The sequence below is a fragment of the Diceros bicornis genome, chromosome 25 (genome assembly GCF_020826845.1).
Source record: "Diceros bicornis minor isolate mBicDic1 chromosome 25, mDicBic1.mat.cur, whole genome shotgun sequence".
In the NCBI taxonomy this organism is placed as follows: Eukaryota; Metazoa; Chordata; class Mammalia; order Perissodactyla; family Rhinocerotidae; genus Diceros; species Diceros bicornis.
The window spans coordinates 51187432-51214669 of record NC_080764.1 but is presented as its reverse complement, the minus strand read 5'-3'; positions in this window follow the sequence as shown (position 1 = coordinate 51214669).

Below are 27238 nucleotides of genomic sequence, written 5' to 3'. Positions count from 1 at the left end.
TAGCCACTGTACCCCGTCTCTTCATCCAGCAAATGGCGCAAAGAACAACACTGACCACTTTCGGGATGTTTTCAGGGTCATGTGAGTTAAGATATGTTCCAGCACAGAGTTTACATTCAGGGTGCAGTCCTTGGCTCAGTAGAAGTGTTCGCTGCTGTTCTTATAATTATCATTATTTCATGTCCTTATCTTCCTCGTGGGTTCCCTGTCAAGCCAACCACGGTCCACGGTGTCAGCAGTTTGATTCCAGGTCCCTGCTTCAAGGCCTGCAGAGGGAACCTCGTGCTCATAACCTCCTGTTTTTCTCCCAGTCTCTGGAGGGATGCATTGACCTCTAGCTTGTCTGCACTGAGGCACGGAATGGGGTCCCACACCCAACCCCGCGTCTCCTCCTTTTCATATCTGATGCTTTGGGAAGACTGCTTACTGTTCACTCGGTGGACTATACTCCCTGACATGAGCAACGCACGGGAGAGAGGCGGTAGGAAACACTGATCCATGTAGGGCTCTGAGTTGACCATAACACAGAGTACAGTTGATCAAGGGCCGAGGTAGAGTTCCTTAAGGCAAAGATCTGCCGAGATGAGGGTGTTCTAATGTGACGCCGCCTGAAAATAAAGCAAACACATAAAAGCATATGTAGTGGTCAAAGGGAAAGCACGCCACTGAAAGAATTGATCCCATGAAATACACTATTCTATTTGTTTATGTATCAAATGACTGATAGGAAAGAGCCGGGCGTAGAGATAGCAGACTCGATCAATGTCATAGAGAATTCTTTTAACAGTTGTTCATGCCTTGTGTTTTACATCATTGATTAGGGGAGTATTTTCATCTTTTCCTTTCCTAGTGTCTCCATCTTTCTCAACTTTTCCAGGAGACATATTTACATTATCCTCTAAAATTTTAGGGAAATTTTAAAAAAGTTATGGCACATTGGAAGTTGTTGATTTTGTATATGGGAGGAGCACTAGATTGCAAGTGAATTAGTGATCATTAGAGTTTTAGTTTGGTAAAAGATGGTAGTTGGAATTGATACCAGGATGTTTGTAACCCAGTTTTTACTTCATTATTTGATGTAGTTTTCCAAATGCCAGAGCCGGTCATTTTTAACGTAATAACTTGTCTCATTTTAGAATATGTGTTCTTGGAGAGGGTGATGCAGGTAAGTAGAAAATAATTTAATGTAGTGACTTGTTTTTCTCCAATGGATCTCTTATAAACCCAACAGCCATATAGCATTCTTTTGTCCAAATGACCTGATGGCACTTTCTTAACTTTTCTTGCTGTGACTCTAGCCATCTAGGGTCACACCACCTTCTCTCTCCTAGTCATGCTTTCAGTTGTAAGAGTGATATTGTCAATAGTACAGTGAGCAATTGGCACACACTCTACTCTTTTCTTACATGTATATATATATATGTGTGTGTGTGTGTCTATATTTCTCAACTGCGAACTTTGGTAACATAATTGTTAAGGTGTGAACTATTTGCAGTGCACTTAACAACTGATGGCTACACATGATTGTGTAGTGACATCACGGTTAAAACCCTTCTTTGCAACATGTGGCCCCTTTCAGTTTTATTTTCAGGGAAAGGGTTCAATGACTTTTTTCTTTTGGAAGAAGAAAGACTTGCATTTCCATCTTAGGAAATCGAGAACTGGTTTTTTGCCTTTTTTCTTTTTTTGTCTTCAGCTCCTCGTCCTGCTGGTTACTAATTCACATGTCCAGTCACTTCAGATTCATGGTGCTAACCCTTTGCCTTGTTCAAGGCTCTGACTTTAATTATTCCATAATCCCTTCTGTGAAGGAGCTTTCTCTCCACGCTCATCTAGCGAGGAAGGAACCGACCCTCCTCTATGTGAACTTGGAGACAGAGGCCAAGGTGAAGCCTCGGTGCCCCTCCACGCCAGTGAGCTGCAGAAGGGCTGCAGAGTCCTGTGAATCTTTGGCTCCCCTCCTGGCTCCCTCCGGAGTTGGCATTGCCTGCACGGAGGAGCCCAGCTCCTGCCAATCGAATTGTGGAAGTCTCCTGAAGCCGGCTGAAGGATAAGACTGGCCGGAAAGGACATCAGCAAGCAGTGTGCTCCAAAAGTGGGTGGCAGAAACACTCAGAAGAAGAAAACCTTTCCGTTTCTCTTGTTTTCTCTTTATCTTCTCTCCCTTCCTTTTCCTTTCCTTAGATGGTACAGAGCCTGTCCACCCCCCATGGTGGTTGTTTTTCTCCTCAGAGCCCCAGGACAGAGCTGTATCTCTTAGTTGTAGGTCAACCCATGGGGGTTCTTTGCCTGGAGTCCCACGGCAGTTTATTCACATCCCTTTCACTCAAATGATTTCAGTAGTGTAATTTATCTGTTTAGGCATATCTGTCTTCCTTGCAGACCCCCAACATTTCAAGACCTTTGGGCACATAGTGGGTACTTAAGTACTTGAGTGAATCCGTGAGGATCTTTTGTTGAATACGATCTAAATAAATGCAATACCTACTCAGCACACGAATGCAGGCACTTGAGAGAGAGTTTGGTGTCTGCTGAAGCAGGCTGTGGACCAGCTTAGGGGCTCAGTGCCAAAGTGACCCAATAGATTTAGACAAAATGAACGAGATAATTAACTTCAATTTTACAATTCACGGAGAACAGGAGCAGGATATCTAGGTGTGAATCAGGACTTGATCATTCTTGCTGCATCTTTGGAAAATCCAGTCCTTTTTCTTTCTATGGAAACGTGACTGGCCAAGAGGGTGAACAGAGGACTGGCTTTTAGAAAGGCAATTTTGTCACAGGAAGTCCTGGAGGAGAATATATGGAAGGAGAGCTGCTAGAAACATGGCAGAGACGTTTTGTGTAGAAACCCTAAAATTTGGGTTTACATGCTGTCTGAAAGAGTTGTAACCCAACTTTTCTCCACTACAGATTTGAGCAGCTTTTAAATATCTAGGTATACAAAAGGATTAGAAAGGAAAATAGATCCAACTGAAAGGAATTTCGGATGGAACAATGAAATGATGCTGAAGTAAGCCAGCGCACTGAAAAGAGTTTCAGAAAGACCTGCAGTCTCTAAAGGCAGTGGGCAATGTATCCATCAGGTTTCAAGTAGAAAGGGAAATGGGAACAATTGTCTGTCATCTCATGTCCAGGAGATGACAAGCAACAGTCTCTCAGAGAAGAAAAAGATTTCTTTCCAACCGGTCGAACCAGCCACCTGGGCCAGGCCCCTTTCAAGTGGACGAGTTCCAGAGGAGAGAGCCCCGGGGCCTGCCGCCAAGTTTCCTGGGGCGTGTGCTGGGCCCCCTCAGAGGACCAAGCAGCCTGGCAGCCTGTGTGCCAGAGCTGAGATCTGGCGGCCTCCCACACCCGGTTCCCTGTCCTGCCCCGTCCTCCCGAGGGAGGCCGATGGTCCTGGCAGTGGCGAGTGGGGTGGGGCTGGCTGTGAAGCTTTCCTGGGATGCCCCGGGAGAGGGCGCCGGGGGATGGGCTGCCCCTGGCCAGGTCTGAGGCACTGACCCAGCTCAGGGCTGTCGGGGGCGGAGAGAGAAGCCCCTCCGCCTCTTCCCTGAAGCTTCTTATGGCTGGCCAAATCCTTCACAAGACAGGTTCGCTGGAGAAAATAATACCCAGCTTAAGAACACGTGTACAGGGGAGAAACCCGCGAACCTGAGTCTCTCAGCACAATGGCAGAGATTCTCCTCCTATCTCCAGCTGCAGACAAAGGAGGATGTTGGGGGTGCGGTTTGGGCATGTGAGACTGGAGAAGACAATTGTCATGGAGAGGGACATGTAGACGATTGGATTGTCTGAACCGGTTCCCCTGCAGTGGGGTCAGGCCCAGGCCCGGAAGGGACAGCACGGAGGTGACCATGAAGGGGCCTCTCTGTGGTGTGGCTGGCCCCCGGGGGGGGGGGGGGGGCGCCTGGGGATGGGGATGGAGGGGGGGAAGTGGGATGGCCTGTGAGTTGGCAGCAGTGGTGGATGCAGATACTCAGAGGTCAGGGATCTCTCACTCTTTCCCTGTCTGTCTGTCTGTCTGTCTATCTCTCTCTGTCTCTCTCTCTCTCTCTTTCTCTCTCGGGGACCTGAGGAGAAGAGGTGGGCGAGCGCTGCCCACCTCGCCTACCTGCCTTCCTCTCCCCTGGCCCCTTCTTTCTCCGGCTGCTTTGAGTGCCCTGTGGGCTTGGGTTCAACCCCTGAGGCCAAGGGCGCATGCGCCACCCGCCACCGCCGCCGGGGCCTAGGGCGGGCCTCGGGGGTCCTCAGTGAAGGCCCCGCCCGCCCGCCAGGCCAGGCCAGGCCAGGCCAGGCCAGTCCCAGCTGAAGAAGGAACGCCAACGCCCTGCTGGACTTGGCTTCAGCTGTTGTCTCCCTCCCATCCCCCACTTGCAATCAGCTGGCCGGCCGCTTCCCTTCTTTGGAAGCGGTGGTCTGGACCTGCTGGCCAAAGGCCGACTGGGGTGCCAGGTCAAGGCTCTGCCTCGGCCAGCTGCTTTTGCCCGGGCCTCATTTCTTCCTGGAAAGGCAAAACCACGGCCCCACCCCACGCCCGCACTTGTCGACTCCAGCCAGGTGGAGGAAAGGCTCTGTGGAATCAGAAGGGCCGAGACAGGCTTATGGCCAAGCAGTGAGTGAGGCCCCAGCAGGCCGCCGGCTTGGGGAGCCGCTGCCACACGGGCAGGCCCTTCCGGCGACGGGTCCCAGCATCATCTCTGGAGGCGGGAGGGCCTGGCCTTCCTAGTGCCCAGGCCACGGCTCTGAGGAGAAATCCGCGTTGGAGGGCACGCGTGAGGCCCTCGGCCTGAGGGCGCTGGTGCCACGCCGGGGGCGACTGGAAGGCTGGCTCGGCTCGCCTGCTTTGTCCAAAGGAGGCTGGCCAACCAGCCCAACCGGCCACCTGGGCCAGGCCCCTTTCAAGTGGACACGATCCGGGGGAAAGGGCCCTGGGGCCTGCCCACAAGTCTCCTGGGGCCTGTGCTGGGCCCCCTCAGAGGAGGGAGCCACCTGGCAACCTGTGTGCCAGACCTTAGATCTGGCGGCCTGCCACACCCGGCTCCCTGCCCTGCCCACGCCTGCCTCCATCCACTCCACGGAGGACGATGGTGTTGGCAGTGCGAGCGGAGATAGTCGTTAGAGACTTCACTTGGAGTTGTAGTCCAAGAGCGTAACAGAAGAGCACTGAGCTTGGGCTCGGCCATTTATCCGCTTTGTAACCTGGCTGAGTTTTCTAGCCACTGTACCCCGTCTCTTCATCCAGCAAATGGCGCAAAGAACAACACTGACCACTTTCGGGATGTTTTCAGGGTCATGTGAGTTAAGATATGTTCCAGCACAGAGTTTACATTCAGGGTGCAGTCCTTGGCTCAGTAGAAGTGTTCGCTGCTGTTCTTATAATTATCATTATTTCATGTCCTTATCTTCCTCGTGGGTTCCCTGTCAAGCCAACCACGGTCCACGGTGTCAGCAGTTTGATTCCAGGTCCCTGCTTCAAGGCCTGCAGAGGGAACCTCGTGCTCATAACCTCCTGTTTTTCTCCCAGTCTCTGGAGGGATGCATTGACCTCTAGCTTGTCTGCACTGAGGCACGGAATGGGGTCCCACACCCAACCCCGCGTCTCCTCCTTTTCATATCTGATGCTTTGGGAAGACTGCTTACTGTTCACTCGGTGGACTATACTCCCTGACATGAGCAACGCACGGGAGAGAGGCGGTAGGAAACACTGATCCATGTAGGGCTCTGAGTTGACCATAACACAGAGTACAGTTGATCAAGGGCCGAGGTAGAGTTCCTTAAGGCAAAGATCTGCCGAGATGAGGGTGTTCTAATGTGACGCCGCCTGAAAATAAAGCAAACACATAAAAGCATATGTAGTGGTCAAAGGGAAAGCACGCCACTGAAAGAATTGATCCCATGAAATACACTATTCTATTTGTTTATGTATCAAATGACTGATAGGAAAGAGCCGGGCGTAGAGATAGCAGACTCGATCAATGTCATAGAGAATTCTTTTAACAGTTGTTCATGCCTTGTGTTTTACATCATTGATTAGGGGAGTATTTTCATCTTTTCCTTTCCTAGTGTCTCCATCTTTCTCAACTTTTCCAGGAGACATATTTACATTATCCTCTAAAATTTTAGGGAAATTTTAAAAAAGTTATGGCACATTGGAAGTTGTTGATTTTGTATATGGGAGGAGCACTAGATTGCAAGTGAATTAGTGATCATTAGAGTTTTAGTTTGGTAAAAGATGGTAGTTGGAATTGATACCAGGATGTTTGTAACCCAGTTTTTACTTCATTATTTGATGTAGTTTTCCAAATGCCAGAGCCGGTCATTTTTAACGTAATAACTTGTCTCATTTTAGAATATGTGTTCTTGGAGAGGGTGATGCAGGTAAGTAGAAAATAATTTAATGTAGTGACTTGTTTTTCTCCAATGGATCTCTTATAAACCCAACAGCCATATAGCATTCTTTTGTCCAAATGACCTGATGGCACTTTCTTAACTTTTCTTGCTGTGACTCTAGCCATCTAGGGTCACACCACCTTCTCTCTCCTAGTCATGCTTTCAGTTGTAAGAGTGATATTGTCAATAGTACAGTGAGCAATTGGCACACACTCTACTCTTTTCTTACATGTATATATATATATGTGTGTGTGTGTGTCTATATTTCTCAACTGCGAACTTTGGTAACATAATTGTTAAGGTGTGAACTATTTGCAGTGCACTTAACAACTGATGGCTACACATGATTGTGTAGTGACATCACGGTTAAAACCCTTCTTTGCAACATGTGGCCCCTTTCAGTTTTATTTTCAGGGAAAGGGTTCAATGACTTTTTTCTTTTGGAAGAAGAAAGACTTGCATTTCCATCTTAGGAAATCGAGAACTGGTTTTTTGCCTTTTTTCTTTTTTTGTCTTCAGCTCCTCGTCCTGCTGGTTACTAATTCACATGTCCAGTCACTTCAGATTCATGGTGCTAACCCTTTGCCTTGTTCAAGGCTCTGACTTTAATTATTCCATAATCCCTTCTGTGAAGGAGGTTTCTCTCCACGCTCATCTAGCGAGGAAGGAACCGACCCTCCTCTATGTGAACTTGGAGACAGAGGCCAAGGTGAAGCCTCGGTGCCCCTCCACGCCAGTGAGCTGCAGAAGGGCTGCAGAGTCCTGTGAATCTTTGGCTCCCCTCCTGGCTCCCTCCGGAGTTGGCATTGCCTGCACGGAGGAGCCCAGCTCCTGCCAATCGAATTGTGGAAGTCTCCTGAAGCCGGCTGAAGGATAAGACTGGCCGGAAAGGACATCAGCAAGCAGTGTGCTCCAAAAGTGGGTGGCAGAAACACTCAGAAGAAGAAAACCTTTCCGTTTCTCTTGTTTTCTCTTTATCTTCTCTCCCTTCCTTTTCCTTTCCTTAGATGGTACAGAGCCTGTCCACCCCCCATGGTGGTTGTTTTTCTCCTCAGAGCCCCAGGACAGAGCTGTATCTCTTAGTTGTAGGTCAACCCATGGGGGTTCTTTGCCTGGAGTCCCACGGCAGTTTATTCACATCCCTTTCACTCAAATGATTTCAGTAGTGTAATTTATCTGTTTAGGCATATCTGTCTTCCTTGCAGACCCCCAACATTTCAAGACCTTTGGGCACATAGTGGGTACTTAAGTACTTGAGTGAATCCGTGAGGATCTTTTGTTGAATACGATCTAAATAAATGCAATACCTACTCAGCACACGAATGCAGGCACTTGAGAGAGAGTTTGGTGTCTGCTGAAGCAGGCTGTGGACCAGCTTAGGGGCTCAGTGCCAAAGTGACCCAATAGATTTAGACAAAATGAACGAGATAATTAACTTCAATTTTACAATTCACGGAGAACAGGAGCAGGATATCTAGGTGTGAATCAGGACTTGATCATTCTTGCTGCATCTTTGGAAAATCCAGTCCTTTTTCTTTCTATGGAAACGTGACTGGCCAAGAGGGTGAACAGAGGACTGGCTTTTAGAAAGGCAATTTTGTCACAGGAAGTCCTGGAGGAGAATATATGGAAGGAGAGCTGCTAGAAACATGGCAGAGACGTTTTGTGTAGAAACCCTAAAATTTGGGTTTACATGCTGTCTGAAAGAGTTGTAACCCAACTTTTCTCCACTACAGATTTGAGCAGCTTTTAAATATCTAGGTATACAAAAGGATTAGAAAGGAAAATAGATCCAACTGAAAGGAATTTCGGATGGAACAATGAAATGATGCTGAAGTAAGCCAGCGCACTGAAAAGAGTTTCAGAAAGACCTGCAGTCTCTAAAGGCAGTGGGCAATGTATCCATCAGGTTTCAAGTAGAAAGGGAAATGGGAACAATTGTCTGTCATCTCATGTCCAGGAGATGACAAGCAACAGTCTCTCAGAGAAGAAAAAGATTTCTTTCCAACCGGTCGAACCAGCCACCTGGGCCAGGCCCCTTTCAAGTGGACGAGTTCCAGAGGAGAGAGCCCCGGGGCCTGCCGCCAAGTTTCCTGGGGCGTGTGCTGGGCCCCCTCAGAGGACCAAGCAGCCTGGCAGCCTGTGTGCCAGAGCTGAGATCTGGCGGCCTCCCACACCCGGTTCCCTGTCCTGCCCCGTCCTCCCGAGGGAGGCCGATGGTCCTGGCAGTGGCGAGTGGGGTGGGGCTGGCTGTGAAGCTTTCCTGGGATGCCCCGGGAGAGGGCGCCGGGGGATGGGCTGACCCTGGCCAGGTCTGAGGCACTGGCCCAGCTCAGGGCTGTCGGGGGCGGAGAGAGAAGCCTCTCCGCCTCTTCCCTGAAGCTTCTTATGGCTGGCCAAATCCTTCACAAGACAGGTTCGCTGGAGAAAATAATACCCAGCTTAAGAACACGTGTACAGGGGAGAAACCCGCGAACCTGAGTCTCTCAGCACAATGGCAGAGATTCTCCTCCTCTCTCCAGCTGCAGACAAAGGAAGATGTTGGGGGTGCGGTTTGGGCATGTGAGACTGGAGAAGACAATTGTCATGGAGAGGGACATGTAGACGATTGGATTGTCTGAACCGGTTCCGCTGCAGTGGGGTCAGGCCGAGGCCCGGAAGGGACAGCACGGAGGTGACCATGAAGGGGCCTCACTGTGGTGTGGCTGGCCCCCGGGGGGGGGGGGGGCGCCTGGGGATGGGGATGGAGGGGGGGAAGTGGGATGGCCTGTGAGTTGGCAGCAGTGGTGGATGCAGATACTCAGAGGTCAGGGATCTCTCACTCTTTCCCTGTCTGTCTGTCTGTCTGTCTATCTCTCTCTGTCTCTCTCTCTCTCTCTTTCTCTCTCGGGGACCTGAGGAGAAGAGGTGGGCGAGCGCTGCCCACCTCGCCTACCTGCCTTCCTCTCCCCTGGCCCCTTCTTTCTCCGGCTGCTTTGAGTGCCCTGTGGGCTTGGGTTCAACCCCTGAGGCCAAGGGCGCATGCGCCACCCGCCACCGCCGCCGGGGCCTAGGGCGGGCCTCGGGGGTCCTCAGTGAAGGCCCCGCCCGCCCGCCAGGCCAGGCCAGGCCAGGCCAGGCCAGTCCCAGCTGAAGAAGGAACGCCAACGCCCTGCTGGACTTGGCTTCAGCTGTTGTCTCCCTCCCATCCCCCACTTGCAATCAGCTGGCCGGCCGCTTCCCTTCTTTGGAAGCGGTGGTCTGGACCTGCTGGCCAAAGGCCGACTGGGGTGCCAGGTCAAGGCTCTGCCTCGGCCAGCTGCTTTTGCCCGGGCCTCATTTCTTCCTGGAAAGGCAAAACCACGGCCCCACCCCACGCCCGCACTTGTCGACTCCAGCCAGGTGGAGGAAAGGCTCTGTGGAATCAGAAGGGCCGAGACAGGCTTATGGCCAAGCAGTGAGTGAGGCCCCAGCAGGCCGCCGGCTTGGGGAGCCGCTGCCACACGGGCAGGCCCTTCCGGCGACGGGTCCCAGCATCATCTCTGGAGGCGGGAGGGCCTGGCCTTCCTAGTGCCCAGGCCACGGCTCTGAGGAGAAATCCGCGTTGGAGGGCACGCGTGAGGCCCTCGGCCTGAGGGCGCTGGTGCCACGCCGGGGGCGACTGGAAGGCTGGCTCGGCTCGCCTGCTTTGTCCAAAGGAGGCTGGCCAACCAGCCCAACCGGCCACCTGGGCCAGGCCCCTTTCAAGTGGACACGATCCGGGGGAAAGGGCCCTGGGGCCTGCCCACAAGTCTCCTGGGGCCTGTGCTGGGCCCCCTCAGAGGAGGGAGCCACCTGGCAACCTGTGTGCCAGACCTTAGATCTGGCGGCCTGCCACACCCGGCTCCCTGCCCTGCCCACGCCTGCCTCCATCCACTCCACGGAGGACGATGGTGTTGGCAGTGCGAGCGGAGATAGTCGTTAGAGACTTCACTTGGAGTTGTAGTCCAAGAGCGTAACAGAAGAGCACTGAGCTTGGGCTCGGCCATTTATCCGCTTTGTAACCTGGCTGAGTTTTCTAGCCACTGTACCCCGTCTCTTCATCCAGCAAATGGCGCAAAGAACAACACTGACCACTTTCGGGATGTTTTCAGGGTCATGTGAGTTAAGATATGTTCCAGCACAGAGTTTACATTCAGGGTGCAGTCCTTGGCTCAGTAGAAGTGTTCGCTGCTGTTCTTATAATTATCATTATTTCATGTCCTTATCTTCCTCGTGGGTTCCCTGTCAAGCCAACCACGGTCCACGGTGTCAGCAGTTTGATTCCAGGTCCCTGCTTCAAGGCCTGCAGAGGGAACCTCGTGCTCATAACCTCCTGTTTTTCTCCCAGTCTCTGGAGGGATGCATTGACCTCTAGCTTGTCTGCACTGAGGCACGGAATGGGGTCCCACACCCAACCCCGCGTCTCCTCCTTTTCATATCTGATGCTTTGGGAAGACTGCTTACTGTTCACTCGGTGGACTATACTCCCTGACATGAGCAACGCACGGGAGAGAGGCGGTAGGAAACACTGATCCATGTAGGGCTCTGAGTTGACCATAACACAGAGTACAGTTGATCAAGGGCCGAGGTAGAGTTCCTTAAGGCAAAGATCTGCCGAGATGAGGGTGTTCTAATGTGACGCCGCCTGAAAATAAAGCAAACACATAAAAGCATATGTAGTGGTCAAAGGGAAAGCACGCCACTGAAAGAATTGATCCCATGAAATACACTATTCTATTTGTTTATGTATCAAATGACTGATAGGAAAGAGCCGGGCGTAGAGATAGCAGACTCGATCAATGTCATAGAGAATTCTTTTAACAGTTGTTCATGCCTTGTGTTTTACATCATTGATTAGGGGAGTATTTTCATCTTTTCCTTTCCTAGTGTCTCCATCTTTCTCAACTTTTCCAGGAGACATATTTACATTATCCTCTAAAATTTTAGGGAAATTTTAAAAAAGTTATGGCACATTGGAAGTTGTTGATTTTGTATATGGGAGGAGCACTAGATTGCAAGTGAATTAGTGATCATTAGAGTTTTAGTTTGGTAAAAGATGGTAGTTGGAATTGATACCAGGATGTTTGTAACCCAGTTTTTACTTCATTATTTGATGTAGTTTTCCAAATGCCAGAGCCGGTCATTTTTAACGTAATAACTTGTCTCATTTTAGAATATGTGTTCTTGGAGAGGGTGATGCAGGTAAGTAGAAAATAATTTAATGTAGTGACTTGTTTTTCTCCAATGGATCTCTTATAAACCCAACAGCCATATAGCATTCTTTTGTCCAAATGACCTGATGGCACTTTCTTAACTTTTCTTGCTGTGACTCTAGCCATCTAGGGTCACACCACCTTCTCTCTCCTAGTCATGCTTTCAGTTGTAAGAGTGATATTGTCAATAGTACAGTGAGCAATTGGCACACACTCTACTCTTTTCTTACATGTATATATATATATGTGTGTGTGTGTGTCTATATTTCTCAACTGCGAACTTTGGTAACATAATTGTTAAGGTGTGAACTATTTGCAGTGCACTTAACAACTGATGGCTACACATGATTGTGTAGTGACATCACGGTTAAAACCCTTCTTTGCAACATGTGGCCCCTTTCAGTTTTATTTTCAGGGAAAGGGTTCAATGACTTTTTTCTTTTGGAAGAAGAAAGACTTGCATTTCCATCTTAGGAAATCGAGAACTGGTTTTTTGCCTTTTTTCTTTTTTTGTCTTCAGCTCCTCGTCCTGCTGGTTACTAATTCACATGTCCAGTCACTTCAGATTCATGGTGCTAACCCTTTGCCTTGTTCAAGGCTCTGACTTTAATTATTCCATAATCCCTTCTGTGAAGGAGGTTTCTCTCCACGCTCATCTAGCGAGGAAGGAACCTACCCTCCTCTATGTGAACTTGGAGACAGAGGCCAAGGTGAAGCCTCGGTGCCCCTCCACGCCAGTGAGCTGCAGAAGGGCTGCAGAGTCCTGTGAATCTTTGGCTCCCCTCCTGGCTCCCTCCGGAGTTGGCATTGCCTGCACGGAGGAGCCCAGCTCCTGCCAATCGAATTGTGGAAGTCTCCTGAAGCCGGCTGAAGGATAAGACTGGCCGGAAAGGACATCAGCAAGCAGTGTGCTCCAAAAGTGGGTGGCAGAAACACTCAGAAGAAGAAAACCTTTCCGTTTCTCTTGTTTTCTCTTTATCTTCTCTCCCTTCCTTTTCCTTTCCTTAGATGGTACAGAGCCTGTCCACCCCCCATGGTGGTTGTTTTTCTCCTCAGAGCCCCAGGACAGAGCTGTATCTCTTAGTTGTAGGTCAACCCATGGGGGTTCTTTGCCTGGAGTCCCACGGCAGTTTATTCACATCCCTTTCACTCAAATGATTTCAGTAGTGTAATTTATCTGTTTAGGCATATCTGTCTTCCTTGCAGACCCCCAACATTTCAAGACCTTTGGGCACATAGTGGGTACTTAAGTACTTGAGTGAATCCGTGAGGATCTTTTGTTGAATACGATCTAAATAAATGCAATACCTACTCAGCACACGAATGCAGGCACTTGAGAGAGAGTTTGGTGTCTGCTGAAGCAGGCTGTGGACCAGCTTAGGGGCTCAGTGCCAAAGTGACCCAATAGATTTAGACAAAATGAACGAGATAATTAACTTCAATTTTACAATTCACGGAGAACAGGAGCAGGATATCTAGGTGTGAATCAGGACTTGATCATTCTTGCTGCATCTTTGGAAAATCCAGTCCTTTTTCTTTCTATGGAAACGTGACTGGCCAAGAGGGTGAACAGAGGACTGGCTTTTAGAAAGGCAATTTTGTCACAGGAAGTCCTGGAGGAGAATATATGGAAGGAGAGCTGCTAGAAACATGGCAGAGACGTTTTGTGTAGAAACCCTAAAATTTGGGTTTACATGCTGTCTGAAAGAGTTGTAACCCAACTTTTCTCCACTACAGATTTGAGCAGCTTTTAAATATCTAGGTATACAAAAGGATTAGAAAGGAAAATAGATCCAACTGAAAGGAATTTCGGATGGAACAATGAAATGATGCTGAAGTAAGCCAGCGCACTGAAAAGAGTTTCAGAAAGACCTGCAGTCTCTAAAGGCAGTGGGCAATGTATCCATCAGGTTTCAAGTAGAAAGGGAAATGGGAACAATTGTCTGTCATCTCATGTCCAGGAGATGACAAGCAACAGTCTCTCAGAGAAGAAAAAGATTTCTTTCCAACCGGTCGAACCAGCCACCTGGGCCAGGCCCCTTTCAAGTGGACGAGTTCCAGAGGAGAGAGCCCCGGGGCCTGCCGCCAAGTTTCCTGGGGCGTGTGCTGGGCCCCCTCAGAGGACCAAGCAGCCTGGCAGCCTGTGTGCCAGAGCTGAGATCTGGCGGCCTCCCACACCCGGTTCCCTGTCCTGCCCCGTCCTCCCGAGGGAGGCCGATGGTCCTGGCAGTGGCGAGTGGGGTGGGGCTGGCTGTGAAGCTTTCCTGGGATGCCCCGGGAGAGGGCGCCGGGGGATGGGCTGACCCTGGCCAGGTCTGAGGCACTGGCCCAGCTCAGGGCTGTCGGGGGCGGAGAGAGAAGCCTCTCCGCCTCTTCCCTGAAGCTTCTTATGGCTGGCCAAATCCTTCACAAGACAGGTTCGCTGGAGAAAATAATACCCAGCTTAAGAACACGTGTACAGGGGAGAAACCCGCGAACCTGAGTCTCTCAGCACAATGGCAGAGATTCTCCTCCTCTCTCCAGCTGCAGACAAAGGAAGATGTTGGGGGTGCGGTTTGGGCATGTGAGACTGGAGAAGACAATTGTCATGGAGAGGGACATGTAGACGATTGGATTGTCTGAACCGGTTCCGCTGCAGTGGGGTCAGGCCGAGGCCCGGAAGGGACAGCACGGAGGTGACCATGAAGGGGCCTCACTGTGGTGTGGCTGGCCCCCGGGGGGGGGGGGGGCGCCTGGGGATGGGGATGGAGGGGGGGAAGTGGGATGGCCTGTGAGTTGGCAGCAGTGGTGGATGCAGATACTCAGAGGTCAGGGATCTCTCACTCTTTCCCTGTCTGTCTGTCTGTCTGTCTATCTCTCTCTGTCTCTCTCTCTCTCTCTTTCTCTCTCGGGGACCTGAGGAGAAGAGGTGGGCGAGCGCTGCCCACCTCGCCTACCTGCCTTCCTCTCCCCTGGCCCCTTCTTTCTCCGGCTGCTTTGAGTGCCCTGTGGGCTTGGGTTCAACCCCTGAGGCCAAGGGCGCATGCGCCACCCGCCACCGCCGCCGGGGCCTAGGGCGGGCCTCGGGGGTCCTCAGTGAAGGCCCCGCCCGCCCGCCAGGCCAGGCCAGGCCAGGCCAGGCCAGTCCCAGCTGAAGAAGGAACGCCAACGCCCTGCTGGACTTGGCTTCAGCTGTTGTCTCCCTCCCATCCCCCACTTGCAATCAGCTGGCCGGCCGCTTCCCTTCTTTGGAAGCGGTGGTCTGGACCTGCTGGCCAAAGGCCGACTGGGGTGCCAGGTCAAGGCTCTGCCTCGGCCAGCTGCTTTTGCCCGGGCCTCATTTCTTCCTGGAAAGGCAAAACCACGGCCCCACCCCACGCCCGCACTTGTCGACTCCAGCCAGGTGGAGGAAAGGCTCTGTGGAATCAGAAGGGCCGAGACAGGCTTATGGCCAAGCAGTGAGTGAGGCCCCAGCAGGCCGCCGGCTTGGGGAGCCGCTGCCACACGGGCAGGCCCTTCCGGCGACGGGTCCCAGCATCATCTCTGGAGGCGGGAGGGCCTGGCCTTCCTAGTGCCCAGGCCACGGCTCTGAGGAGAAATCCGCGTTGGAGGGCACGCGTGAGGCCCTCGGCCTGAGGGCGCTGGTGCCACGCCGGGGGCGACTGGAAGGCTGGCTCGGCTCGCCTGCTTTGTCCAAAGGAGGCTGGCCAACCAGCCCAACCGGCCACCTGGGCCAGGCCCCTTTCAAGTGGACACGATCCGGGGGAAAGGGCCCTGGGGCCTGCCCACAAGTCTCCTGGGGCCTGTGCTGGGCCCCCTCAGAGGAGGGAGCCACCTGGCAACCTGTGTGCCAGACCTTAGATCTGGCGGCCTGCCACACCCGGCTCCCTGCCCTGCCCACGCCTGCCTCCATCCACTCCACGGAGGACGATGGTGTTGGCAGTGCGAGCGGAGATAGTCGTTAGAGACTTCACTTGGAGTTGTAGTCCAAGAGCGTAACAGAAGAGCACTGAGCTTGGGCTCGGCCATTTATCCGCTTTGTAACCTGGCTGAGTTTTCTAGCCACTGTACCCCGTCTCTTCATCCAGCAAATGGCGCAAAGAACAACACTGACCACTTTCGGGATGTTTTCAGGGTCATGTGAGTTAAGATATGTTCCAGCACAGAGTTTACATTCAGGGTGCAGTCCTTGGCTCAGTAGAAGTGTTCGCTGCTGTTCTTATAATTATCATTATTTCATGTCCTTATCTTCCTCGTGGGTTCCCTGTCAAGCCAACCACGGTCCACGGTGTCAGCAGTTTGATTCCAGGTCCCTGCTTCAAGGCCTGCAGAGGGAACCTCGTGCTCATAACCTCCTGTTTTTCTCCCAGTCTCTGGAGGGATGCATTGACCTCTAGCTTGTCTGCACTGAGGCACGGAATGGGGTCCCACACCCAACCCCGCGTCTCCTCCTTTTCATATCTGATGCTTTGGGAAGACTGCTTACTGTTCACTCGGTGGACTATACTCCCTGACATGAGCAACGCACGGGAGAGAGGCGGTAGGAAACACTGATCCATGTAGGGCTCTGAGTTGACCATAACACAGAGTACAGTTGATCAAGGGCCGAGGTAGAGTTCCTTAAGGCAAAGATCTGCCGAGATGAGGGTGTTCTAATGTGACGCCGCCTGAAAATAAAGCAAACACATAAAAGCATATGTAGTGGTCAAAGGGAAAGCACGCCACTGAAAGAATTGATCCCATGAAATACACTATTCTATTTGTTTATGTATCAAATGACTGATAGGAAAGAGCCGGGCGTAGAGATAGCAGACTCGATCAATGTCATAGAGAATTCTTTTAACAGTTGTTCATGCCTTGTGTTTTACATCATTGATTAGGGGAGTATTTTCATCTTTTCCTTTCCTAGTGTCTCCATCTTTCTCAACTTTTCCAGGAGACATATTTACATTATCCTCTAAAATTTTAGGGAAATTTTAAAAAAGTTATGGCACATTGGAAGTTGTTGATTTTGTATATGGGAGGAGCACTAGATTGCAAGTGAATTAGTGATCATTAGAGTTTTAGTTTGGTAAAAGATGGTAGTTGGAATTGATACCAGGATGTTTGTAACCCAGTTTTTACTTCATTATTTGATGTAGTTTTCCAAATGCCAGAGCCGGTCATTTTTAACGTAATAACTTGTCTCATTTTAGAATATGTGTTCTTGGAGAGGGTGATGCAGGTAAGTAGAAAATAATTTAATGTAGTGACTTGTTTTTCTCCAATGGATCTCTTATAAACCCAACAGCCATATAGCATTCTTTTGTCCAAATGACCTGATGGCACTTTCTTAACTTTTCTTGCTGTGACTCTAGCCATCTAGGGTCACACCACCTTCTCTCTCCTAGTCATGCTTTCAGTTGTAAGAGTGATATTGTCAATAGTACAGTGAGCAATTGGCACACACTCTACTCTTTTCTTACATGTATATATATATATGTGTGTGTGTGTGTCTATATTTCTCAACTGCGAACTTTGGTAACATAATTGTTAAGGTGTGAACTATTTGCAGTGCACTTAACAACTGATGGCTACACATGATTGTGTAGTGACATCACGGTTAAAACCCTTCTTTGCAACATGTGGCCCCTTTCAGTTTTATTTTCAGGGAAAGGGTTCAATGACTTTTTTCTTTTGGAAGAAGAAAGACTTGCATTTCCATCTTAGGAAATCGAGAACTGGTTTTTTGCCTTTTTTCTTTTTTTGTCTTCAGCTCCTCGTCCTGCTGGTTACTAATTCACATGTCCAGTCACTTCAGATTCATGGTGCTAACCCTTTGCCTTGTTCAAGGCTCTGACTTTAATTATTCCATAATCCCTTCTGTGAAGGAGGTTTCTCTCCACGCTCATCTAGCGAGGAAGGAACCTACCCTCCTCTATGTGAACTTGGAGACAGAGGCCAAGGTGAAGCCTCGGTGCCCCTCCACGCCAGTGAGCTGCAGAAGGGCTGCAGAGTCCTGTGAATCTTTGGCTCCCCTCCTGGCTCCCTCCGGAGTTGGCATTGCCTGCACGGAGGAGCCCAGCTCCTGCCAATCGAATTGTGGAAGTCTCCTGAAGCCGGCTGAAGGATAAGACTGGCCGGAAAGGACATCAGCAAGCAGTGTGCTCCAAAAGTGGGTGGCAGAAACACTCAGAAGAAGAAAACCTTTCCGTTTCTCTTGTTTTCTCTTTATCTTCTCTCCCTTCCTTTTCCTTTCCTTAGATGGTACAGAGCCTGTCCACCCCCCATGGTGGTTGTTTTTCTCCTCAGAGCCCCAGGACAGAGCTGTATCTCTTAGTTGTAGGTCAACCCATGGGGGTTCTTTGCCTGGAGTCCCACGGCAGTTTATTCACATCCCTTTCACTCAAATGATTTCAGTAGTGTAATTTATCTGTTTAGGCATATCTGTCTTCCTTGCAGACCCCCAACATTTCAAGACCTTTGGGCACATAGTGGGTACTTAAGTACTTGAGTGAATCCGTGAGGATCTTTTGTTGAATACGATCTAAATAAATGCAATACCTACTCAGCACACGAATGCAGGCACTTGAGAGAGAGTTTGGTGTCTGCTGAAGCAGGCTGTGGACCAGCTTAGGGGCTCAGTGCCAAAGTGACCCAATAGATTTAGACAAAATGAACGAGATAATTAACTTCAATTTTACAATTCACGGAGAACAGGAGCAGGATATCTAGGTGTGAATCAGGACTTGATCATTCTTGCTGCATCTTTGGAAAATCCAGTCCTTTTTCTTTCTATGGAAACGTGACTGGCCAAGAGGGTGAACAGAGGACTGGCTTTTAGAAAGGCAATTTTGTCACAGGAAGTCCTGGAGGAGAATATATGGAAGGAGAGCTGCTAGAAACATGGCAGAGACGTTTTGTGTAGAAACCCTAAAATTTGGGTTTACATGCTGTCTGAAAGAGTTGTAACCCAACTTTTCTCCACTACAGATTTGAGCAGCTTTTAAATATCTAGGTATACAAAAGGATTAGAAAGGAAAATAGATCCAACTGAAAGGAATTTCGGATGGAACAATGAAATGATGCTGAAGTAAGCCAGCGCACTGAAAAGAGTTTCAGAAAGACCTGCAGTCTCTAAAGGCAGTGGGCAATGTATCCATCAGGTTTCAAGTAGAAAGGGAAATGGGAACAATTGTCTGTCATCTCATGTCCAGGAGATGACAAGCAACAGTCTCTCAGAGAAGAAAAAGATTTCTTTCCAACCGGTCGAACCAGCCACCTGGGCCAGGCCCCTTTCAAGTGGACGAGTTCCAGAGGAGAGAGCCCCGGGGCCTGCCGCCAAGTTTCCTGGGGCGTGTGCTGGGCCCCCTCAGAGGACCAAGCAGCCTGGCAGCCTGTGTGCCAGAGCTGAGATCTGGCGGCCTCCCACACCCGGTTCCCTGTCCTGCCCCGTCCTCCCGAGGGAGGCCGATGGTCCTGGCAGTGGCGAGTGGGGTGGGGCTGGCTGTGAAGCTTTCCTGGGATGCCCCGGGAGAGGGCGCCGGGGGATGGGCTGCCCCTGGCCAGGTCTGAGGCACTGACCCAGCTCAGGGCTGTCGGGGGCGGAGAGAGAAGCCCCTCCGCCTCTTCCCTGAAGCTTCTTATGGCTGGCCAAATCCTTCACAAGACAGGTTCGCTGGAGAAAATAATACCCAGCTTAAGAACACGTGTACAGGGGAGAAACCCGCGAACCTGAGTCTCTCAGCACAATGGCAGAGATTCTCCTCCTATCTCCAGCTGCAGACAAAGGAGGATGTTGGGGGTGCGGTTTGGGCATGTGAGACTGGAGAAGACAATTGTCATGGAGAGGGACATGTAGACGATTGGATTGTCTGAACCGGTTCCCCTGCAGTGGGGTCAGGCCCAGGCCCGGAAGGGACAGCACGGAGGTGACCATGAAGGGGCCTCTCTGTGGTGTGGCTGGCCCCCGGGGGGGGGGGGGGGCGCCTGGGGATGGGGATGGAGGGGGGGAAGTGGGATGGCCTGTGAGTTGGCAGCAGTGGTGGATGCAGATACTCAGAGGTCAGGGATCTCTCACTCTTTCCCTGTCTGTCTGTCTGTCTGTCTATCTCTCTCTGTCTCTCTCTCTCTCTCTTTCTCTCTCGGGGACCTGAGGAGAAGAGGTGGGCGAGCGCTGCCCACCTCGCCTACCTGCCTTCCTCTCCCCTGGCCCCTTCTTTCTCCGGCTGCTTTGAGTGCCCTGTGGGCTTGGGTTCAACCCCTGAGGCCAAGGGCGCATGCGCCACCCGCCACCGCCGCCGGGGCCTAGGGCGGGCCTCGGGGGTCCTCAGTGAAGGCCCCGCCCGCCCGCCAGGCCAGGCCAGGCCAGGCCAGGCCAGTCCCAGCTGAAGAAGGAACGCCAACGCCCTGCTGGACTTGGCTTCAGCTGTTGTCTCCCTCCCATCCCCCACTTGCAATCAGCTGGCCGGCCGCTTCCCTTCTTTGGAAGCGGTGGTCTGGACCTGCTGGCCAAAGGCCGACTGGGGTGCCAGGTCAAGGCTCTGCCTCGGCCAGCTGCTTTTGCCCGGGCCTCATTTCTTCCTGGAAAGGCAAAACCACGGCCCCACCCCACGCCCGCACTTGTCGACTCCAGCCAGGTGGAGGAAAGGCTCTGTGGAATCAGAAGGGCCGAGACAGGCTTATGGCCAAGCAGTGAGTGAGGCCCCAGCAGGCCGCCGGCTTGGGGAGCCGCTGCCACACGGGCAGGCCCTTCCGGTGACGGGTCCCAGCATCATCTCTGGAGGCGGGAGGGCCTGGCCTTCCTAGTGCCCAGGCCACGGCTCTGAGGAGAAATCCGCGTTGGAGGGCACGCGTGAGGCCCTCGGCCTGAGGGCGCTGGTGCCACGCCGGGGGCGACTGGAAGGCTGGCTCGGCTCGCCTGCTTTGTCCAAAGGAGGCTGGCCAACCAGCCCAACCGGCCACCTGGGCCAGGCCCCTTTCAAGTGGACACGATCCGGGGGAAAGGGCCCTGGGGCCTGCCCACAAGTCTCCTGGGGCCTGTGCTGGGCCCCCTCAGAGGAGGGAGCCACCTGGCAACCTGTGTGCCAGACCTTAGATCTGGCGGCCTGCCACACCCGGCTCCCTGCCCTGCCCACGCCTGCCTCCATCCACTCCACGGAGGACGATGGTGTTGGCAGTGCGAGCGGAGATAGTCGTTAGAGACTTCACTTGGAGTTGTAGTCCAAGAGCGTAACAGAAGAGCACTGAGCTTGGGCTCGGCCATTTATCCGCTTTGTAACCTGGCTGAGTTTTCTAGCCACTGTACCCCGTCTCTTCATCCAGCAAATGGCGCAAAGAACAACACTGACCACTTTCGGGATGTTTTCAGGGTCATGTGAGTTAAGATATGTTCCAGCACAGAGTTTACATTCAGGGTGCAGTCCTTGGCTCAGTAGAAGTGTTCGCTGCTGTTCTTATAATTATCATTATTTCATGTCCTTATCTTCCTCGTGGGTTCCCTGTCAAGCCAACCACGGTCCACGGTGTCAGCAGTTTGATTCCAGGTCCCTGCTTCAAGGCCTGCAGAGGGAACCTCGTGCTCATAACCTCCTGTTTTTCTCCCAGTCTCTGGAGGGATGCATTGACCTCTAGCTTGTCTGCACTGAGGCACGGAATGGGGTCCCACACCCAACCCCGCGTCTCCTCCTTTTCATATCTGATGCTTTGGGAAGACTGCTTACTGTTCACTCGGTGGACTATACTCCCTGACATGAGCAACGCACGGGAGAGAGGCGGTAGGAAACACTGATCCATGTAGGGCTCTGAGTTGACCATAACACAGAGTACAGTTGATCAAGGGCCGAGGTAGAGTTCCTTAAGGCAAAGATCTGCCGAGATGAGGGTGTTCTAATGTGACGCCGCCTGAAAATAAAGCAAACACATAAAAGCATATGTAGTGGTCAAAGGGAAAGCACGCCACTGAAAGAATTGATCCCATGAAATACACTATTCTATTTGTTTATGTATCAAATGACTGATAGGAAAGAGCCGGGCGTAGAGATAGCAGACTCGATCAATGTCATAGAGAATTCTTTTAACAGTTGTTCATGCCTTGTGTTTTACATCATTGATTAGGGGAGTATTTTCATCTTTTCCTTTCCTAGTGTCTCCATCTTTCTCAACTTTTCCAGGAGACATATTTACATTATCCTCTAAAATTTTAGGGAAATTTTAAAAAAGTTATGGCACATTGGAAGTTGTTGATTTTGTATATGGGAGGAGCACTAGATTGCAAGTGAATTAGTGATCATTAGAGTTTTAGTTTGGTAAAAGATGGTAGTTGGAATTGATACCAGGATGTTTGTAACCCAGTTTTTACTTCATTATTTGATGTAGTTTTCCAAATGCCAGAGCCGGTCATTTTTAACGTAATAACTTGTCTCATTTTAGAATATGTGTTCTTGGAGAGGGTGATGCAGGTAAGTAGAAAATAATTTAATGTAGTGACTTGTTTTTCTCCAATGGATCTCTTATAAACCCAACAGCCATATAGCATTCTTTTGTCCAAATGACCTGATGGCACTTTCTTAACTTTTCTTGCTGTGACTCTAGCCATCTAGGGTCACACCACCTTCTCTCTCCTAGTCATGCTTTCAGTTGTAAGAGTGATATTGTCAATAGTACAGTGAGCAATTGGCACACACTCTACTCTTTTCTTACATGTATATATATATATGTGTGTGTGTGTGTCTATATTTCTCAACTGCGAACTTTGGTAACATAATTGTTAAGGTGTGAACTATTTGCAGTGCACTTAACAACTGATGGCTACACATGATTGTGTAGTGACATCACGGTTAAAACCCTTCTTTGCAACATGTGGCCCCTTTCAGTTTTATTTTCAGGGAAAGGGTTCAATGACTTTTTTCTTTTGGAAGAAGAAAGACTTGCATTTCCATCTTAGGAAATCGAGAACTGGTTTTTTGCCTTTTTTCTTTTTTTGTCTTCAGCTCCTCGTCCTGCTGGTTACTAATTCACATGTCCAGTCACTTCAGATTCATGGTGCTAACCCTTTGCCTTGTTCAAGGCTCTGACTTTAATTATTCCATAATCCCTTCTGTGAAGGAGGTTTCTCTCCACGCTCATCTAGCGAGGAAGGAACCGACCCTCCTCTATGTGAACTTGGAGACAGAGGCCAAGGTGAAGCCTCGGTGCCCCTCCACGCCAGTGAGCTGCAGAAGGGCTGCAGAGTCCTGTGAATCTTTGGCTCCCCTCCTGGCTCCCTCCGGAGTTGGCATTGCCTGCACGGAGGAGCCCAGCTCCTGCCAATCGAATTGTGGAAGTCTCCTGAAGCCGGCTGAAGGATAAGACTGGCCGGAAAGGACATCAGCAAGCAGTGTGCTCCAAAAGTGGGTGGCAGAAACACTCAGAAGAAGAAAACCTTTCCGTTTCTCTTGTTTTCTCTTTATCTTCTCTCCCTTCCTTTTCCTTTCCTTAGATGGTACAGAGCCTGTCCACCCCCCATGGTGGTTGTTTTTCTCCTCAGAGCCCCAGGACAGAGCTGTATCTCTTAGTTGTAGGTCAACCCATGGGGGTTCTTTGCCTGGAGTCCCACGGCAGTTTATTCACATCCCTTTCACTCAAATGATTTCAGTAGTGTAATTTATCTGTTTAGGCATATCTGTCTTCCTTGCAGACCCCCAACATTTCAAGACCTTTGGGCACATAGTGGGTACTTAAGTACTTGAGTGAATCCGTGAGGATCTTTTGTTGAATACGATCTAAATAAATGCAATACCTACTCAGCACACGAATGCAGGCACTTGAGAGAGAGTTTGGTGTCTGCTGAAGCAGGCTGTGGACCAGCTTAGGGGCTCAGTGCCAAAGTGACCCAATAGATTTAGACAAAATGAACGAGATAATTAACTTCAATTTTACAATTCACGGAGAACAGGAGCAGGATATCTAGGTGTGAATCAGGACTTGATCATTCTTGCTGCATCTTTGGAAAATCCAGTCCTTTTTCTTTCTATGGAAACGTGACTGGCCAAGAGGGTGAACAGAGGACTGGCTTTTAGAAAGGCAATTTTGTCACAGGAAGTCCTGGAGGAGAATATATGGAAGGAGAGCTGCTAGAAACATGGCAGAGACGTTTTGTGTAGAAACCCTAAAATTTGGGTTTACATGCTGTCTGAAAGAGTTGTAACCCAACTTTTCTCCACTACAGATTTGAGCAGCTTTTAAATATCTAGGTATACAAAAGGATTAGAAAGGAAAATAGATCCAACTGAAAGGAATTTCGGATGGAACAATGAAATGATGCTGAAGTAAGCCAGCGCACTGAAAAGAGTTTCAGAAAGACCTGCAGTCTCTAAAGGCAGTGGGCAATGTATCCATCAGGTTTCAAGTAGAAAGGGAAATGGGAACAATTGTCTGTCATCTCATGTCCAGGAGATGACAAGCAACAGTCTCTCAGAGAAGAAAAAGATTTCTTTCCAACCGGTCGAACCAGCCACCTGGGCCAGGCCCCTTTCAAGTGGACGAGTTCCAGAGGAGAGAGCCCCGGGGCCTGCCGCCAAGTTTCCTGGGGCGTGTGCTGGGCCCCCTCAGAGGACCAAGCAGCCTGGCAGCCTGTGTGCCAGAGCTGAGATCTGGCGGCCTCCCACACCCGGTTCCCTGTCCTGCCCCGTCCTCCCGAGGGAGGCCGATGGTCCTGGCAGTGGCGAGTGGGGTGGGGCTGGCTGTGAAGCTTTCCTGGGATGCCCCGGGAGAGGGCGCCGGGGGATGGGCTGCCCCTGGCCAGGTCTGAGGCACTGACCCAGCTCAGGGCTGTCGGGGGCGGAGAGAGAAGCCCCTCCGCCTCTTCCCTGAAGCTTCTTATGGCTGGCCAAATCCTTCACAAGACAGGTTCGCTGGAGAAAATAATACCCAGCTTAAGAACACGTGTACAGGGGAGAAACCCGCGAACCTGAGTCTCTCAGCACAATGGCAGAGATTCTCCTCCTATCTCCAGCTGCAGACAAAGGAGGATGTTGGGGGTGCGGTTTGGGCATGTGAGACTGGAGAAGACAATTGTCATGGAGAGGGACATGTAGACGATTGGATTGTCTGAACCGGTTCCCCTGCAGTGGGGTCAGGCCCAGGCCCGGAAGGGACAGCACGGAGGTGACCATGAAGGGGCCTCTCTGTGGTGTGGCTGGCCCCCGGGGGGGGGGGGGGCGCCTGGGGATGGGGATGGAGGGGGGGAAGTGGGATGGCCTGTGAGTTGGCAGCAGTGGTGGATGCAGATACTCAGAGGTCAGGGATCTCTCACTCTTTCCCTGTCTGTCTGTCTGTCTGTCTATCTCTCTCTGTCTCTCTCTCTCTCTCTTTCTCTCTCGGGGACCTGAGGAGAAGAGGTGGGCGAGCGCTGCCCACCTCGCCTACCTGCCTTCCTCTCCCCTGGCCCCTTCTTTCTCCGGCTGCTTTGAGTGCCCTGTGGGCTTGGGTTCAACCCCTGAGGCCAAGGGCGCATGCGCCACCCGCCACCGCCGCCGGGGCCTAGGGCGGGCCTCGGGGGTCCTCAGTGAAGGCCCCGCCCGCCCGCCAGGCCAGGCCAGGCCAGGCCAGGCCAGTCCCAGCTGAAGAAGGAACGCCAACGCCCTGCTGGACTTGGCTTCAGCTGTTGTCTCCCTCCCATCCCCCACTTGCAATCAGCTGGCCGGCCGCTTCCCTTCTTTGGAAGCGGTGGTCTGGACCTGCTGGCCAAAGGCCGACTGGGGTGCCAGGTCAAGGCTCTGCCTCGGCCAGCTGCTTTTGCCCGGGCCTCATTTCTTCCTGGAAAGGCAAAACCACGGCCCCACCCCACGCCCGCACTTGTCGACTCCAGCCAGGTGGAGGAAAGGCTCTGTGGAATCAGAAGGGCCGAGACAGGCTTATGGCCAAGCAGTGAGTGAGGCCCCAGCAGGCCGCCGGCTTGGGGAGCCGCTGCCACACGGGCAGGCCCTTCCGGCGACGGGTCCCAGCATCATCTCTGGAGGCGGGAGGGCCTGGCCTTCCTAGTGCCCAGGCCACGGCTCTGAGGAGAAATCCGCGTTGGAGGGCACGCGTGAGGCCCTCGGCCTGAGGGCGCTGGTGCCACGCTGGGGGCGACTGGAAGGCTGGCTCGGCTCGCCTGCTTTGTCCAAAGGAGGCTGGCCAACCAGCCCAACCGGCCACCTGGGCCAGGCCCCTTTCAAGTGGACACGATCCGGGGGAAAGGGCCCTGGGGCCTGCCCACAAGTCTCCTGGGGCCTGTGCTGGGCCCCCTCAGAGGAGGGAGCCACCTGGCAACCTGTGTGCCAGACCTTAGATCTGGCGGCCTGCCACACCCGGCTCCCTGCCCTGCCCACGCCTGCCTCCATCCACTCCACGGAGGACGATGGTGTTGGCAGTGCGAGCGGAGATAGTCGTTAGAGACTTCACTTGGAGTTGTAGTCCAAGAGCGTAACAGAAGAGCACTGAGCTTGGGCTCGGCCATTTATCCGCTTTGTAACCTGGCTGAGTTTTCTAGCCACTGTACCCCGTCTCTTCATCCAGCAAATGGCGCAAAGAACAACACTGACCACTTTCGGGATGTTTTCAGGGTCATGTGAGTTAAGATATGTTCCAGCACAGAGTTTACATTCAGGGTGCAGTCCTTGGCTCAGTAGAAGTGTTCGCTGCTGTTCTTATAATTATCATTATTTCATGTCCTTATCTTCCTCGTGGGTTCCCTGTCAAGCCAACCACAGTCCACGGTGTCAGCAGTTTGATTCCAGGTCCCTGCTTCAAGGCCTGCAGAGGGAACCTCGTGCTCATAACCTCCTGTTTTTCTCCCAGTCTCTGGAGGGATGCATTGACCTCTAGCTTGTCTGCACTGAGGCACGGAATGGGGTCCCACACCCAACCCCGCGTCTCCTCCTTTTCATATCTGATGCTTTGGGAAGACTGCTTACTGTTCACTCGGTGGACTATACTCCCTGACATGAGCAACGCACGGGAGAGAGGCGGTAGGAAACACTGATCCATGTAGGGCTCTGAGTTGACCATAACACAGAGTACAGTTGATCAAGGGCCGAGGTAGAGTTCCTTAAGGCAAAGATCTGCCGAGATGAGGGTGTTCTAATGTGACGCCGCCTGAAAATAAAGCAAACACATAAAAGCATATGTAGTGGTCAAAGGGAAAGCACGCCACTGAAAGAATTGATCCCATGAAATACACTATTCTATTTGTTTATGTATCAAATGACTGATAGGAAAGAGCCGGGCGTAGAGATAGCAGACTCGATCAATGTCATAGAGAATTCTTTTAACAGTTGTTCATGCCTTGTGTTTTACATCATTGATTAGGGGAGTATTTTCATCTTTTCCTTTCCTAGTGTCTCCATCTTTCTCAACTTTTCCAGGAGACATATTTACATTATCCTCTAAAATTTTAGGGAAATTTTAAAAAAGTTATGGCACATTGGAAGTTGTTGATTTTGTATATGGGAGGAGCACTAGATTGCAAGTGAATTAGTGATCATTAGAGTTTTAGTTTGGTAAAAGATGGTAGTTGGAATTGATACCAGGATGTTTGTAACCCAGTTTTTACTTCATTATTTGATGTAGTTTTCCAAATGCCAGAGCCGGTCATTTTTAACGTAATAACTTGTCTCATTTTAGAATATGTGTTCTTGGAGAGGGTGATGCAG